We start from the raw sequence: 15,112 nt of genomic DNA on the forward strand, positions 1-15,112 counted from the left end.
TCATACCTAACAGGTAAAATGTACACTATCTGAGTGATGGGCACACTTATAACTTTGACTCAAGCAGCAGAAAAGCAATCTATGTAACCAAAATATTTGTACTCCCATAATATGCCGAAATAAAAAATAAAAAAGAGTATAATGTAAATTTTAAATCCGCTGAATAAATAGAAATAACACAACTAAAAAAAGTAAAATAGTAATAGTAAAGTAAATAAAGTTAAATGTGCAAAAGGCACCAGGAAAATTTTAAAGCACTTATAAAATATACAGTATATTTAAACAAATGGAAACATATTGTATATTCTTAGAAAGGAGTAAGCATCACAAAGATATTAATTCTCCCTAAGATAATATAAAATATCAATAAACATTCCAATTTAAAAAAATAGAGTTAGATAAATTTATTCTGAACTTTATAAAAAAAATTATGAAGCTTGAATAGCTATGAAGAAAAAAATGGTTGGGCGCGGTGGCTCACGCCTGTAATCCTAGCACTCTGGGAGGCCGAGGCGAGCGGATCATTGGAGCTCAGGAGTTTGAGACCAGCCTGAGCAAGAGCGAGACCCCGTCTCTACTAAAAATAGAAAGAAATTATATGGACAGCTAAAAATATATATAGAAAAAATTAGCTGGGCATGGTGGCGCATGCCTGTAGTCCCAGCTACTCGGGAGGCTGAGGCAGAAGGATCGCTTAAGCCCAGGAGTTTGAGGTTGCTGTGAGCTAGGCTGATGCCACGGCACTCATTCTAGCCTGGGCAACAGAGTGAGACTCTGTCTCAAAAAAAAAAAAAAAAAAAAAATGTAGGAAAAAAGGGCAATGAAAAGTGAGAAGACTATTCCTAATACATATAACATACTCTATAGCCTCTAAATTAAAACAATATAGACTGGCACATTAATAGACTGACAGTTCAGTGGAATGCAATAGAAAATCCCCAAATAGACCCTAGTATATATAATAATTTCTGTATCTTAGATCACTGGGAAAAACATAAACTTTTCAAGACATTGTGTTAACTGGAGAAATATTTTAAAAAATATAAAATTGGGTTTTTACCTCAAATTATGCACAAGAATAACTTCTTGGATAGATTAGAGATCTGAATGTTTTTTAAAAAAATGAAAACTAAAAAGCAATTCTACGTGTACTAGAAATTAGTTAATTCTTCTATAACCTGTAATAGAAAAGAACTTTCCTAAATATAGCTAAAATTCTTGATTCTATTAAGGAAAAGACTGAGAAAACTGGCCCCCCAAATTTTGTATGGCAAAGAAAAACCATAAGTAAATTTAAAAGAAAAATAAGAAATTTGGAGAGGAAAGGAAAAGAAGATTTGTTTTGCTCTATAGTAAATCTTTCTCTTCCCAATATGATTTTAAATTCCTCTGAATAAAGACGTTGAATGAAATGATTTCTCAAGTCCCTTGAATTTCAATATTTTGGAATTCTAGTATGTTCAGCCTACCTAAATAAAAGAGAGAAAAGTTACATGCTTGGAGTGCCTCTTGGTTTTTTTTTTTTTCTTCCTGATAGTCTAAAGGTTTCCCTTTAGTCTCTTTGCCTGATTATAAATATAGGATCTGTTCCCACGAATCCTTCTTCCTGTCTTGTGCAACCATAGATGGCCCTCGCTCTCCATTCCTCCTCTCATCATGATGAGAACTTTGAAACTTCACAAAGAGTGAATGGCGACAGCTGATTAAGGTCCCTGAGTCTGTGAGGTAGGGTCAGTACAATTAACCCAGGGAGCATAGGAAGGATCATCTCCAGTAATAGAAAGTACATTCTGTGACCTTTGACTATGGTAGGTATAAATAGCAGCTTGTGATAAGGGAGTGTGAGAGGATGATGAAGCAAAAAGGTGGAAAAGAAATAATATTGCCATCAGAAATCATTTTTTTTCAATGATGACTATAGATACAAGAGCTTTCATGAAAGAAAAAGGAAGCTGTGATTTTTTTTTTCTAGATAAATATACAATGTTTAGCTATTTGTAATATATTTATTTCAAAAATGGTTTGAGATTGCTTAAAATAAAAGATCCATTTCAAAAGGAAAAATAATAAGGTATAAATAAAACCTTGGATTTAAATAATTTAAAGATTATGTACTCATTTTCGGCATATATTGTAGAAGCTAAAGCAAAAGAAAGAGGGGAATATATCAAGTTATATAATTCTCCAATGTCAATTAAAAGTAAGCATAACAGCTTTTTAAGAGTGACTTTTTTCCTTGCCAAATCCTCTGAGTAGTTTGTTTATTCCAAGGATCCTTATATAGGAAATGGGAAGAAAACATATAACAGTGGGTTTGTAGCATCCTCCCTTCTCAGGGATGTCTGAGGTAAGACTGACCTGAATCCTTGCAAACACTGACTGATATGATATACAGCCTAAAAGAGAAGTGAGGGAGGGTCTAACAGGAATGTTTTTAGAAAGATGTACCTAATTTGTCTGGTTTGATTATTATAAAGAAATTTGAAATTTATGAATTTATGTGTTGCAGCTGTGATAAAGAGTGGAATTTAGTTATGTAGACAGAGCAGGGCTATGTGATTAATGAGGCATATAATTTTATGAGATCCCAAACTCAGTGGTTTCCCTGTGCTAATTTGACTGGCACCTGATTAGATGCTGTAACTCTGAAATCCAGTGAACCCTGGTGCAGAAAAGGGTACTGTGAAAACTACATCTGTTGTTTGGGGCTTTCTAGATATTGATGCTACTACCATTATTGGTTTGAATTCTTTGCTAATCATTAATAAAGCTTGAGGCTAAGGAAAACTTATTTCATGTGAGTTGGACTGATAATTTAGGCCTTTGTAATTGTGCAGGGATAATGAACAGTCTAAGCAACATGATCTCCCATTTTCTTTTAGAGGATGTGGACACATTCTTCACATGGCTATTTCTTACAGACATCCTTCACAGCAGCTGAGACCCGGATACAATAAAAGGAAAGTGTTTCTACGGGGACTTAGAGTTCCCTGAGACAAAGATGTGGCTTCTTAGAAGCTGGGCTCAGTTTAAATACAGAATTTCAAAACTCAAGAACAACGAATCATTAGGATGTTCTATAGACTCCTTTTCAAATACTAATTGTCTTACTAGGGCTTATATCAAGAGCTCTGCAAGGATCTATTTGTGATAGAACTTTCTGGAGAATGCCTGCAGTGTTAAGTATTTGTTGATTGAAATAAAACGTCCTTGAGATTTAGAAGCAAGAGGGACAGTGTGACAGTGTCAAAGTTGACATTGTTATAACATTTTAAAAGTTACCTCTTTGGGGGGAAGGTCTGGATACAAGATAATTATTTGTATGACCTATCAATCATTTATGCCTGATCATTGTATAGCAAATATCAATTCTAGATGCAGTCGAAAAAAGTCAGAATTATTCTTTTAAGAGTATTACTTGTATGTAGTATTGTATAGAGTATTGCTTGTATACCCTCCATATATGCTTTGTATTTATAAGTTATGTACGTAGTAGTTGTCTGTCCTCCACTTTTTTTAAACTTAAAGAAAACATTTTTTCCAAGTAAATTATCCTGCTGTGTAAAGAAGGTATAATCCAGTGAGGGAAAAAAAAAACAATTCCTCTTCCTAGTACAGTTTTCACTGTAAATTAGTGAATGGTCTTTTGGTTGATTAGCCTGCATCAGTTCTCTAGAGCTTATCACATTAAATATATATATATTTTTACCCATAAACATGAGTATCAGACCCTGGACTTACAGGGAGCCTCCCTATGTGGGAGTGCCCAGGGAGAGAATAACTGCAGCTGTGAAACATGCTCTCTGTCCCCGGTAGACCTAACAGGAAAATGCCTCCTTGTCAGTAAGACAACGGGGAAGAAAAGACCAAAAAATAAAATTAAACATAGAGAACGAGAGTTGAAAGAGATTATGAAAGCTCTTGGGTGATGGTTCTCTACAACCTGTATTGTACTTGCTCAATGCATTCATTTTTACATTCTGAATATATTGATATTTTATTGGGACTTATTGTCTACATCACATCTAAAGTGGTAAATTTACTCAAATCCTTTCAATTGGCAAATGTTTTTTAAGAGGCTTTGCACTAAGGACACAAGTATACAGTTGACAAGAGAGACAGGGCTCCTCCCCTTCAGGAGACCATTATCTCAAGGGAGAGAGAGACATTTAACTAAGCACACAATTGATTATGTAATTGTAATTGTGTTAAACACCTCAAAGGAGAGAAACTTTGTGTAATGGAAGGTTGTAAACAGATGACCTAACGTGAGTGAGGTTTAGAGAAGTTCCTTTAATTGCCTAAGGTCATTCAACTTAGAAGTAGCAGGGCAGAAATTTTTTTTTTTATAAATTTAAATTGTCAATTTCATTTATAGTTTTGTAGGCAATCTGGAAAACACAAAAAAGTAAATCAAGAAAAGACAAGAAAAATAACCAAATATTCAAAGATCACTAACCATTTTGTATATTTTCTTCGAGCCATACTTTCTGTGTAAAAAAAAAAAAATTATTCAGTATTCGGTAGTACAGTAGGGAAATTATAGTTAATAATAATTTTTTATGTTAATTATTTTATTTTATTATTTTTAAATCTAAGTGTGACCTTACTCTGAAGCACTACATTTACTGCCTCTAACTACACAAATATAATAGTAATACAAAGTGTCATGTGAACAAAAAGGATGGTGTATTCGTTTTCTATGGCTGCTGTAATAAATTACCACTAACAGTGGCTTAAGCCAACACAAATGTATCTTTTTTACGGTTCTGTAAATTAGAAACCCAACACAGATGGTACTGGGCTAAAATCAAGGTGTTTCTAGGAAAGAATGTTTCTTTGACTTTTCTACTTTCTCAAGGCTGTCTCCATCCCTTGGCTCATGGTCCTCTTCATTTCCAAAGCCAGCAATGACGGGTTGAGTCTTTCTCATATCACATCATTCCAACCTACTCTTCTGATTCCCTCTTCCACTTTTAAGGACTCTTGTGATTACATTGAGCCCACCTGGATAATCCAGCATAATCTGCCTATTTCAAGGTTGATTGTTTAGTAACTTTAATGCCATCTGCAGCCTTAATTCTCCTTTGGCACATAAGGTTACAGACTGACTTGTTCCAGGGGTTAGGATATGGACATCTTTGGAGGACATTATTCTACCTACCTCAGAAGGGAATATGAATTGTGTCTCAAGGGTGGAGGGATCAAAGAGAACAATGGGTGGGAAGGAGTTTGATAAATAGAGAAGAGAAGCAGCATGAGCAAGACCTGGAGAGGGGACTTCAAGTATAATCGGAGAAGAGCTGAGAGTTTAGTTGCTTTTCTTCTAGACTATAGCCACTCTAGTGAGGAGGTGGTGAAAGAAATATAGTAGATACTAGTTAGTTAGGATGGTTAGAGTAGGACAGATTATGGGGGCCTTGAATGGCAAGTTACAGAGTTGGTATTTATCCCATTAGAGGTGTCAAGGCACTGAAAAAGCTCAGGCTTCGTCTCCTCTCAGACATAGATGTAAAAATGTTCTTTGGACCCATTAGAACCACGTGTAGCCATGACCCTGGCTGTATCCCTAGTGTCGGGGATGCTGAGCAGCATGACCTTTCAGGACACCAGCATCACAATAGGGGGCAGGTGGGGGCCTCGCGGAATCAGTACTGGCCACTCAGGGTCCTCCTTGTTTTGGCCATAGCTTCTCTTCCTTTTTTATCTTCAAGACAAGTAAGTTTTAAAAATGCCATATATTCTGTTACAGGTAAAGAGGAAGCAATTCTCTGCTTTTTAAAGCTCCCAGGAGGATGCCTGTAATTTTATTATAGGCTCAGCCCCTCAGGCTTAACCAACCCTTTCGCAGTAAAAATCACTAAGTGTACCATTTGCCCATCTCTATATTTTCTCTTTTGTTACGTGTGGTGTTTATTTTTTCATTCTTTAGATACTTCACTTAGGATAATGGTCTTCAGTTCCATCCAAATTGTTGCGAAATGCCTTAATTGATCCTTCTTCAAGGTTGAGTAGTATTCCACAGTACACATATACCATATTTTGTTAATCCACTCATGAATTCATGGATACTTTGACCTTATTACTATGATACTCTAATCAAACAAGAGAATCTTTTAACTATTAATACAACCATAAAACAATTAGAATGAACCCTGAGAAGCTGAGACCCACGAAATGGTTTGAAGTGAGACCTTAGCAGTAGCTGATGAGCTATTTTAATTCTTTTTAATACTGAACTTCCTTTTAGGACACCTCTTATAATCCTAGAATATAGAGCTGCTTTACTGAGCTATGACCAAGAACAATTTTTAAGTAGTCTCCATCATAGTGACTAATCATAGACTGATCATAAGGCTTCATTGTCTTAAACATTATCCATATACCAGAGATTTTAATAATTAGTGACTGAAGTTCCTAAGAAAAGAGGGAGAAATAACCTGGATAGCGATCTGTATATCCACAAGAAAGTGACCATTTTACTTTTGATCTAAGTTTTCTAATGTTCAATAATATTTTCACAAAAATATTCCCTAAAGATATAGGAATATTTGCTTTGTAAAATAGACATAACTTTAATTTCCCTTGTTGTAAAAGAAATGTAAACTCATGGCAAACAACTCAGAAGGTATAAAAATATATATAGAAGAAAATTAAAATCACCACAATCTCATCACTGAAAGAAAATCTGTTAATATTTAACATCTATTTTTTCAGACTTTTAAATATATATATTTGAACTTACAAAAATATGATCATACTATACAAAGTGTTTTGTGACCTGATCCTCCCCATGAAACTTTACATGTGGGCACAGTCCGTAAACACACACACACACACACACACACACACACACACACACACACACACAGGAAACTTTCCAGTTTAAAAATGTACTTATATACAACTAAAACATAAAGGTGGTAAATAATGTCTAGGCAGAAGGTTTTATATTTTGGAGTAAAGAAGAGGAGTGAAGGATTATTACCAAAATATTAGAAATATCAGGAGTATGTATGTTCCGTAAGACTGTTCCCATATGGTTAGAAACAACATTCCTGAATTTTGTCTTACAATTTGAAATCCACATTTGTGTTTTGCTTAAAGACACTGGCTTAAAGACATTGCCTGGCTGGCTACTGGCACCTTTGTACAAATTTATTGGTTACCAATTTTATGGTGAGTTCTCCATGTCCTTGTTGCTATATAAAAGCTGAATAAGAAGAAGATAAAATACAGATGTTTATCTATGTCGAGAATCAGTAAAAATGAGATAGTGCTGATGAAGGAGGCCTGGACCCGGCAGTGCTTACAAGTTCATGTGTTTAGAGGAAGCTAAGGGGCATAAGCAGATATGCCTAGTTTTTAAACTGCAATTTTTTAGACTGTGGGTTATAGCAACAACTTGACAGCTTTGGAGACTGGCTAGAAAACCATGCATACTCAAACCCAATTTTCTTACATCAAACAAAATTTACCAGGAATTTGTAATCTAAATTTTTGTCCTGCTATCTTGTGAAATATAATAAGCAATGCATCTCCTTTTGTCATATGATGATAACTCAAAGAATGCTAAATACTTAAAATATATTAAAGATTTATTTAGTCAAATAATGTTTATTTTACCAGTGGAGGAATTAAAGGCTGGAAAAGTGACCTTTTTAAAATTACACAGATAATTGCTGACAGCTGTGATAGAAACCCATGGCTCTTGACATCTAGGGAGTCTACTTACTAGACAATATAGTATACTAACCACGTCTTTTATTTTCTGTATTCTGATGCTTTTATGTCTGCAGCCTTGCTGATCCTAGAGGCTCTGTCCCTTCCAGAGTTAGCCACTTTCTAAAGATGGTAAACAACTTGCCCATTAACATATTTTTCAAATGCAAAGCGGTGGATCCAGAGCCCACAACCCTAACAATGTCCTCTATTAGGCTTTCACTCTCCAGGGCCACTGTCCACCTTCCCTAATTACCTCACGGCCAGGTACCAAAGGACTAGGTCCCAGAGCCAGCTGAAATTATTCCAACTGGCCAGTCATACATCTGCTGGTACTGCCGTCATATTCCCCGTCTCCCTCTGTCCCCGGACTGATCCTGTGCTTTCCTGGGTCCCTCCCCTTGGTGTGGCCTTGGGGAATCACATGAGATCTTGGGAACTGTGAGTATAACAAGCTATCTTTTCAATGGCAGTCATCTCATGGTTTGTTGGCCTTGCCGTACTAAATAATAATATTAATAATAAAACCCCTATATTAAAATACAGAGATGCTTCTTTACCATGATATACGGTGGTTATGCTACGACCACCAAATTGGCACTATGTGAATGTTACAGCAAGTGTTACAGCGGGTGGTCCCAAGGACATACCGAGTGGCACAAGGAGAGTTGGAAGATCAAGGTCTATTTGCCGGCAGGCTCAGAGGGGTCTTGCCACCAAATTCTGAGCCCCATGTACCCAATTTTTCCCACTTTTTAAAGTTGGGGTGGTCCGAGGGGTGGGGTCTAAGGTGACTAATGGCCGCCAGGTAATAGGTTAGTTGATGTGTCAGGTAATAGGTTAGTATTAGGTTGATGCACCAGGTAATAGGTTTAGTGTTATGCTGATGCGCCAGGTAATAGATTAGTTGATGGGCCAGGGGATAGGTTAGTATTATGCTGATGCGGCTTCCGTGAGGGGTGGGGGTCTCAGGTGGGTACTGTACCAAGTAACAGATGGGGATTTTCCTTATCATGTACAAGAGATTAAAGTCATGGCCTCTGACTCTGCTTTAGGACAATACTGTATCATCTCCAATCATTCAAATAGACTTAAGGGAGATTAGGGCTACCCCTCTGTTACAGTGTTATCTACATATTTCAATATATACGTAGAGTATTACAATATGAATTATGTACATATTCAAACTTTCTTTCTCTTTCATTCATCATTTCTTGCTTCCAAATTTATACAGAGTTGGCAAACAAGGCTCCACATGAGAGTCTGTGGCTAATTGCTGCATTAAATTCAGCAGTATAGGCCTTTTGGCTTTGTTTCTGTAGCACTGGCCTACTTACAACAAGGAGTTCATAACATATGCCTAAAATCCACATCATTCACAAACTATATTCCATAACCACACAGTGGGCCCACCACCAGATAAGAAAATAGGGGACTTTGGGGAAATCAGAAGTATATGAGAAAGCATTTGGGAATTCCTAGAATAAGAGAAAGTTTTCATATTAGAATTCAGAAAAGTTTGTCCTTTTACACCAAATATTTGTAGAAAGTTGTTCTTCAGCTATTACATTCACCTATAGGAAGTTTCCATTTTCGCAGGTGAAAAAATGGTTGAGCACTGACAATCCCCTAGTTCAGCCTAAGCATGGAGCAAACACGGTTTTTCTCTGCCAAGTACTGCTTTCTATCAAAGTGAGAACTAGGAAAACGGGGCCTTAATGATCAAAGGTGAATTCTTTATTTACTGATATTTTAATTTTCTCCTTAAATTATAGATGGGAGATTACATACCGTGTAATTCTCACTGTCCAATTCCTATAGGCGCAGTGTCTCTTGTTTCTATAAATGGAACAGAGGGGAAGACCGATACATCAGCACTTTAGGGCTAAGAAATTTAGAGTTAAGAAGACAGAAGCTCATACTCCTGCTTTTCAGAGTAGAGTTTATTTTATACTCTGGTATTATTACTTAGTCCTGTCATCCCTAATTGTATATTACCAAGCTTTGCGGTAGGTTCTGTTGGTGGTCTCAAACTGTATTTCTACATCTTCCTCTAACATTTACAGATGGTGAATTTCATACCGGTTATAAGCAAACACAGTTAAATGATTGTAGGGGTTTCCTCCCTCAATATATTCTCTCTAGTATTATATTTTCACATGGTAGCATTTGCAAAATGGGTAGAGCAGCTGGTAAATAAAGATTATATTAGTAAAGATCTGTGCCTCCTCAGAGGAAAAGGAATTGATTGAAGTGAAAAAGAATTTCTGTAGTGTTTATCTTAAAACTAACATTAGTGGAGCAAACCTCCTGGGAATTTTTCTGGGCCTCTACAATCTCTTCTGTTTGTAGATTCTAGGCTTTGGTGTCAAAAACACCTTGAATTCATATGCAGTTACTTTTGTTCCTATTTCCTGACATTTGAATAGCTACAGAATATTAATAAATTCACATCCAGGACTGATATTTGCAATCCACGTGATCGTACATCTACAGTGAACAATAAAGTAGATGACCCAGGAGACACGTGTTGGTCAGTTTTTCAGAAAATATAGTCTTGTCTGACTTATCCTTACACACAGTTTCTTAATGCTGTGTTATGAGTGAATGTGTACTTCTTTGGTTTGATATGTTTGAGCACAAACTTATCAACATATTTTCTACTTGCCTACAAACTTAAAATCCTCAAAAGTCAAACATAGAAACAGTATGGTCTTGTCCATAACAGTGAACACCTTGTGGCCATGACAATGACAGTCTAGCCAGCTGCCACCTCAGAGTTAATCACAGACTGAGATAAAGGCCTGAAACCAAGTCAGGGGCTTTCTTAATCTAGTGAGTTATTTAAATGACCTATAGACTCTGCCCACAGATTTATTTGTATTATCAGAAGTGGTAATGCCTTGAGGGTTCTCATTTCATAGAAAATAAGGTATTTATTAACAAATGATATGCTGAAACATGTTTAAACTCCTGGATAATTAAAAAAAATAAACTGAAAGCAACAACGATGGAAATTTATACAAATTTGTGATATTAAAAGCTGGAAGCATCAGAATGCAGCAAATGTAATACAAAGAGTGAGAAGGAGAAAACATTCATGTCTGCGGTACAGAAAAGGGAGAACTTAGGAGGTGTAAGAAAAGACTGAGCTTTGGCAACAAAGGGGACTGCAATGTCCAGATGATCCGTCCCCAAGCAAGTGAGACCCCGGCTTCCTGAGATCACTGGAGCACTGCTTCACTACCTGAGCTTATGTCCAGAATTCCTTTGATTTGTCTAGTCATCTTTATGGCAGTATTTCAACCAACTGATCATCTAGTGTTCAGAAACTTGACACGCACAAAGCGGCACGCCCGGGATCTAACATCTGGGAATAAATTAGCATCTGTTGTAACTACACATATTCTGTAATCTAGTAAAGGCTCCTCTTTTTAATTTAACTTGTATGTCTGCTTTAAAAAACTACGGCAGGTATTTTTCTCATTATTGTTTTTAAAAAATTAAATCTTACTCTCTGACTTAATAGAAATTAAATTGTTAGTAGGTTTTGGCCCTATGATAAGGTTGTTAAAATGTCAAGAGTGATTTTGGACCGTTAGTTATTTGCTAAGTAGTAAAAGACTGTGTTAAGGATTCAAATATAAACTCATGGTGCTTTAGACCCTGTGAGCCATTTCGTGACTGGGAAGGAGCTCTGTAGTCTGGAGGTCTGATGTGCAGGTGCCCCAGAGGAAGAGACTGAGTCAGAGTTTCAGAGCTGAGTAACTGGAACAAGAATATAAAAGAAGTAAAAGCAGAACAGAGAAGGATGGTACTTCAGGACTCTCCTAAAACAAGAAGGAGCTTTAATATACCAGTTTGAGTCAACCTTTGATAATAGGGACATAAAATCTCAAAAGGCTGCTAAATTCTGCTTTAGGTAGAAGTAGGCTGATGCTATGGAGTTTATTTTGTGATTCAGAGTCCCAGTCCTTGTGGCCAGAGAGTAATACTGATACATGGAGGGAATTCAGGTGCATTTGGCTCCCTCAATCCTGGACACAACCCAAAGTTTGGTTTCTAACTCTCTGCATTGTGACGAGGGAGGGAGCTTAGTGATCAGCTCAAGTATGAAGTGTATTTTATTGAGTGCTTTTTAATAATTAACTTACTTTTAGAACATGTAAAAGCTATCTAACTGTTTAGGTTTAGAACATATTGTCTTGTGTGAACCAAAGATGATTTTGAACTGAAAATTATGGTGTGACCATGTGGATATTTGATTTTCAAGTATTAATTTAACTTTTTCTCCCTAACTAACATATGGCAGTTAAGCTGATATTAATTTGCAGTACCGAAGTGTTGTAGAGAGAAGAGGAATAGATGGCAGAGCAAGGAAAGAAGAAAAAATGTTTGCCTAACATCCTCTAGCCCTGAACTGTAGTGATCAGAACAGGAATATTACACTCCCCCCACCATTTCCCAATAAAGATGTATTGTTTAAGTCTCCCACACTTCTTAGCCAAAGTGACCAAACTACTCCCAACCAACATTTTCATAAGAGGGGTCACCAGGGCTAGAAGCTTGTGGCCATGAAACAGTGAATTGAAGTGGCTCACAGATGTGCATTGAGATGCTTTAAAAAAAAAAAATAGCTACTTATTGACTAAGGACTATTCCAGGTACCTCTAGGCACCTTGGTTAAAAGAGCTTACACCATGCTTTGTTTGAGTAGCTTCCTGACTTTGAACCAAATGTTACTTAATTTGATTCTATTAAATGTCTTGGGAAAAAACAGTCCAATTTGCCAGGGTACAGTCGATTGGGTTTGTTCTGTTCTTAATTTGGTTGACTCAATGGCAATCCAATTTAGCCAATAATTATGAAAGCTGTAGTTTCTGAATTAACCATGTTTTGATCCATGGTTTTGTCATTGTCCTAAACTGGAAGGCATAATACCATTGGTTGGTTGCCTTTTTTCCTCATGTGATTCTTTCTGGGTTTTTCAACTTTCTTTCCATTATATTTATACTTTGTTTTTACTTAAGTGGTATCTTTATCCATGCAGGATTTTTTCCCCTGTTCTTGATTCTATAAAGACTTTTAATATTTTTTCCTGTGCTTTCCAGGTGACTTGTCACTACCTCTTCTTGTGAGGTAATGGAATATTCTTTTCTAGTGGAACTTCACCACAGTAAATATCCCTTTCCTACTCTGTTCCTGGAGGCCCCTTCACCTCCTTCCCTTACTGAAGATCCTGTCATTAGGCCTTTGATTGTAACATTGAGTTGTAACTCATTGTGATCCATTAGCCCATAGGTTTTATTTTTGAATTGACACATTGTAATTGTATATATTTATGGAGTACGATTTGATGTTTTAATACATATCTATGTAGTTTAATGATCCAATCAGGGTAGTTACTGTATCCACTAACCCACCGATTTTGGGCAATTCTGCTTTCTAGGCTTTTCTTTACTGGATATATTTATGCTTTTGAGTGATTATTTTCAGAAGACTATATGCCTTCTCCCTTTTATTTACAAGTTGAATCTCGTTTTGTTCACTTCTGTTCCCAATTGCACACATTTTGGGAAATTTACATCACCTTTCTCTCCACACTAGGTTTGTTTGACAACATCCGATTTGGAATCATCAGCCAATGTGGCTTTTGAGAAGTTCATTTCCTATATTAGATGGTTAATAAAGACAAAATCTGTTCTCCTCTTAATTCCTCTAAAATGTTGTTTACACTTCTCTCTTATCACCTCACAAACAACTTTGCATATGATTAGTTGTGTTCATTTTCCCTACCAGATCATAAGTGTTTTTAGGGCAGAGACTATGCAGCTTTGCATTTCCCATAGGGACTAACATAATGCTTTGCACATGGTAGGAAGTTAGTAAGTTATGTTGCAAATTACATAATTACGGATATTCGTAGTATAGACTGTTTAAATGCCTCCCTAGAACTAGAAATATTGTTATTGAACCTAACACATAGCTTGTGTTTTTCCTTTCTACTGTCTTTCAGCTGATGTTTACCACATGTACTTATGCAAATTAGTTTGAATTAACACAATCTTTATAGCTTGAGATACTGCATTATGTATTTTAAAGTCCAGGCACAAAATAAGTGTCACTTTTGTTCTAATCATAACTAAAATTCAACAGGGAAGTTTTTTTTGCTTTTTGTGTTTTGTGGCTTTTTCTTCTTTTTTGTAAGTTAATTGGGCATTTCTATCCTGGTGTTTAAAATTCTGATTGCTTTTGTTTTGAGCTATTTAAATGTTTTCCCTTGGCATTTTGTAATTATTACATAAAATAACACAAGCAGATGAACAGGAGCTGTGTTTCAGCCTTCTATCTTGTTTTGCCAGAGAAGCCAAGGTGATTGTGTTAGGCTTGAGGTCTCTTTTTCTAATTTTCTCCTAGTTTTCTGCGATAACACATTCGTCTGATTTAAATGTAGAACAATTGCACTGTAAAAAAATAGAAAATATAAAAAAATAAGAAAATCAAATTTCTATAATTCAGGGATTATCATCTTTAATGCTTTAGGACTATATGCTGCTTTAATAAAAAAATTGTATAATTTTCTTTTTCCACTTAAAAGCACACATGAAACATTTTTTAGAGTCATTAAATATTCATCTACAGTATCATTTTTGACATTTGCTTATTATTCTGATACATCTTTAATGCACTTTGCTTTATTGTGCTGCATAGATATTGTTTTCTTGACAAATTGAAGGTTTGTAGCAACCTTGCATTGAGCAAGTCTTTTGATACCGTTTTTCCACCAGCAAGTGCTCACTTCATGTCTCTGTGTCATATTTTGTTAATTCTTGCAATATTTTAAACTTTTCCATTATTATATCTGTTATGGTGATCTGGGATCGGTGCTAATTGATGTTACTTGATGCTTTTCTACTTTTTGATGTAGGCAATAATTATTGCTATAAACTTTCCTATTATTACTGCTTTTACTGTATCCCATAGGTTCTGATATGTTGTTTTTATTTTCATTTGTTTTGAGAAATTTTTAAATTTCCTTCTTAATTTCTTCATTGATCCACTGGTCATTCAGGAGCATATTTTTTAATTTCCTTGTGTTTGTATAGTTTTCAATATTCCTCTTGTTATTGATTTCTAGTTTCATTCCATTGTGGTCAGATAAAATACTTGGTATGATTGCAACTTTTTTGAATTTTTTAAGAATTTTTTGGTGGCCTAACATCTGGTTGATCCTTGAGAATGATCCATGAGCTGAGGAGAAGAATGTGTGTTCTGCAACTGTTGGATGAAACATTTGTCAATATCTATTAGGTCCATTTGGTCCATAGTACAGATTAAATCCAACATTTCTTTGTTGATTTTCTGTCTGGATGGTCTGTCCAATGCTGAA

Source organism: Lemur catta, chromosome 11 (assembly GCF_020740605.2).
Source record: "Lemur catta isolate mLemCat1 chromosome 11, mLemCat1.pri, whole genome shotgun sequence".
Taxonomy (NCBI): domain Eukaryota; kingdom Metazoa; phylum Chordata; class Mammalia; order Primates; family Lemuridae; genus Lemur; species Lemur catta.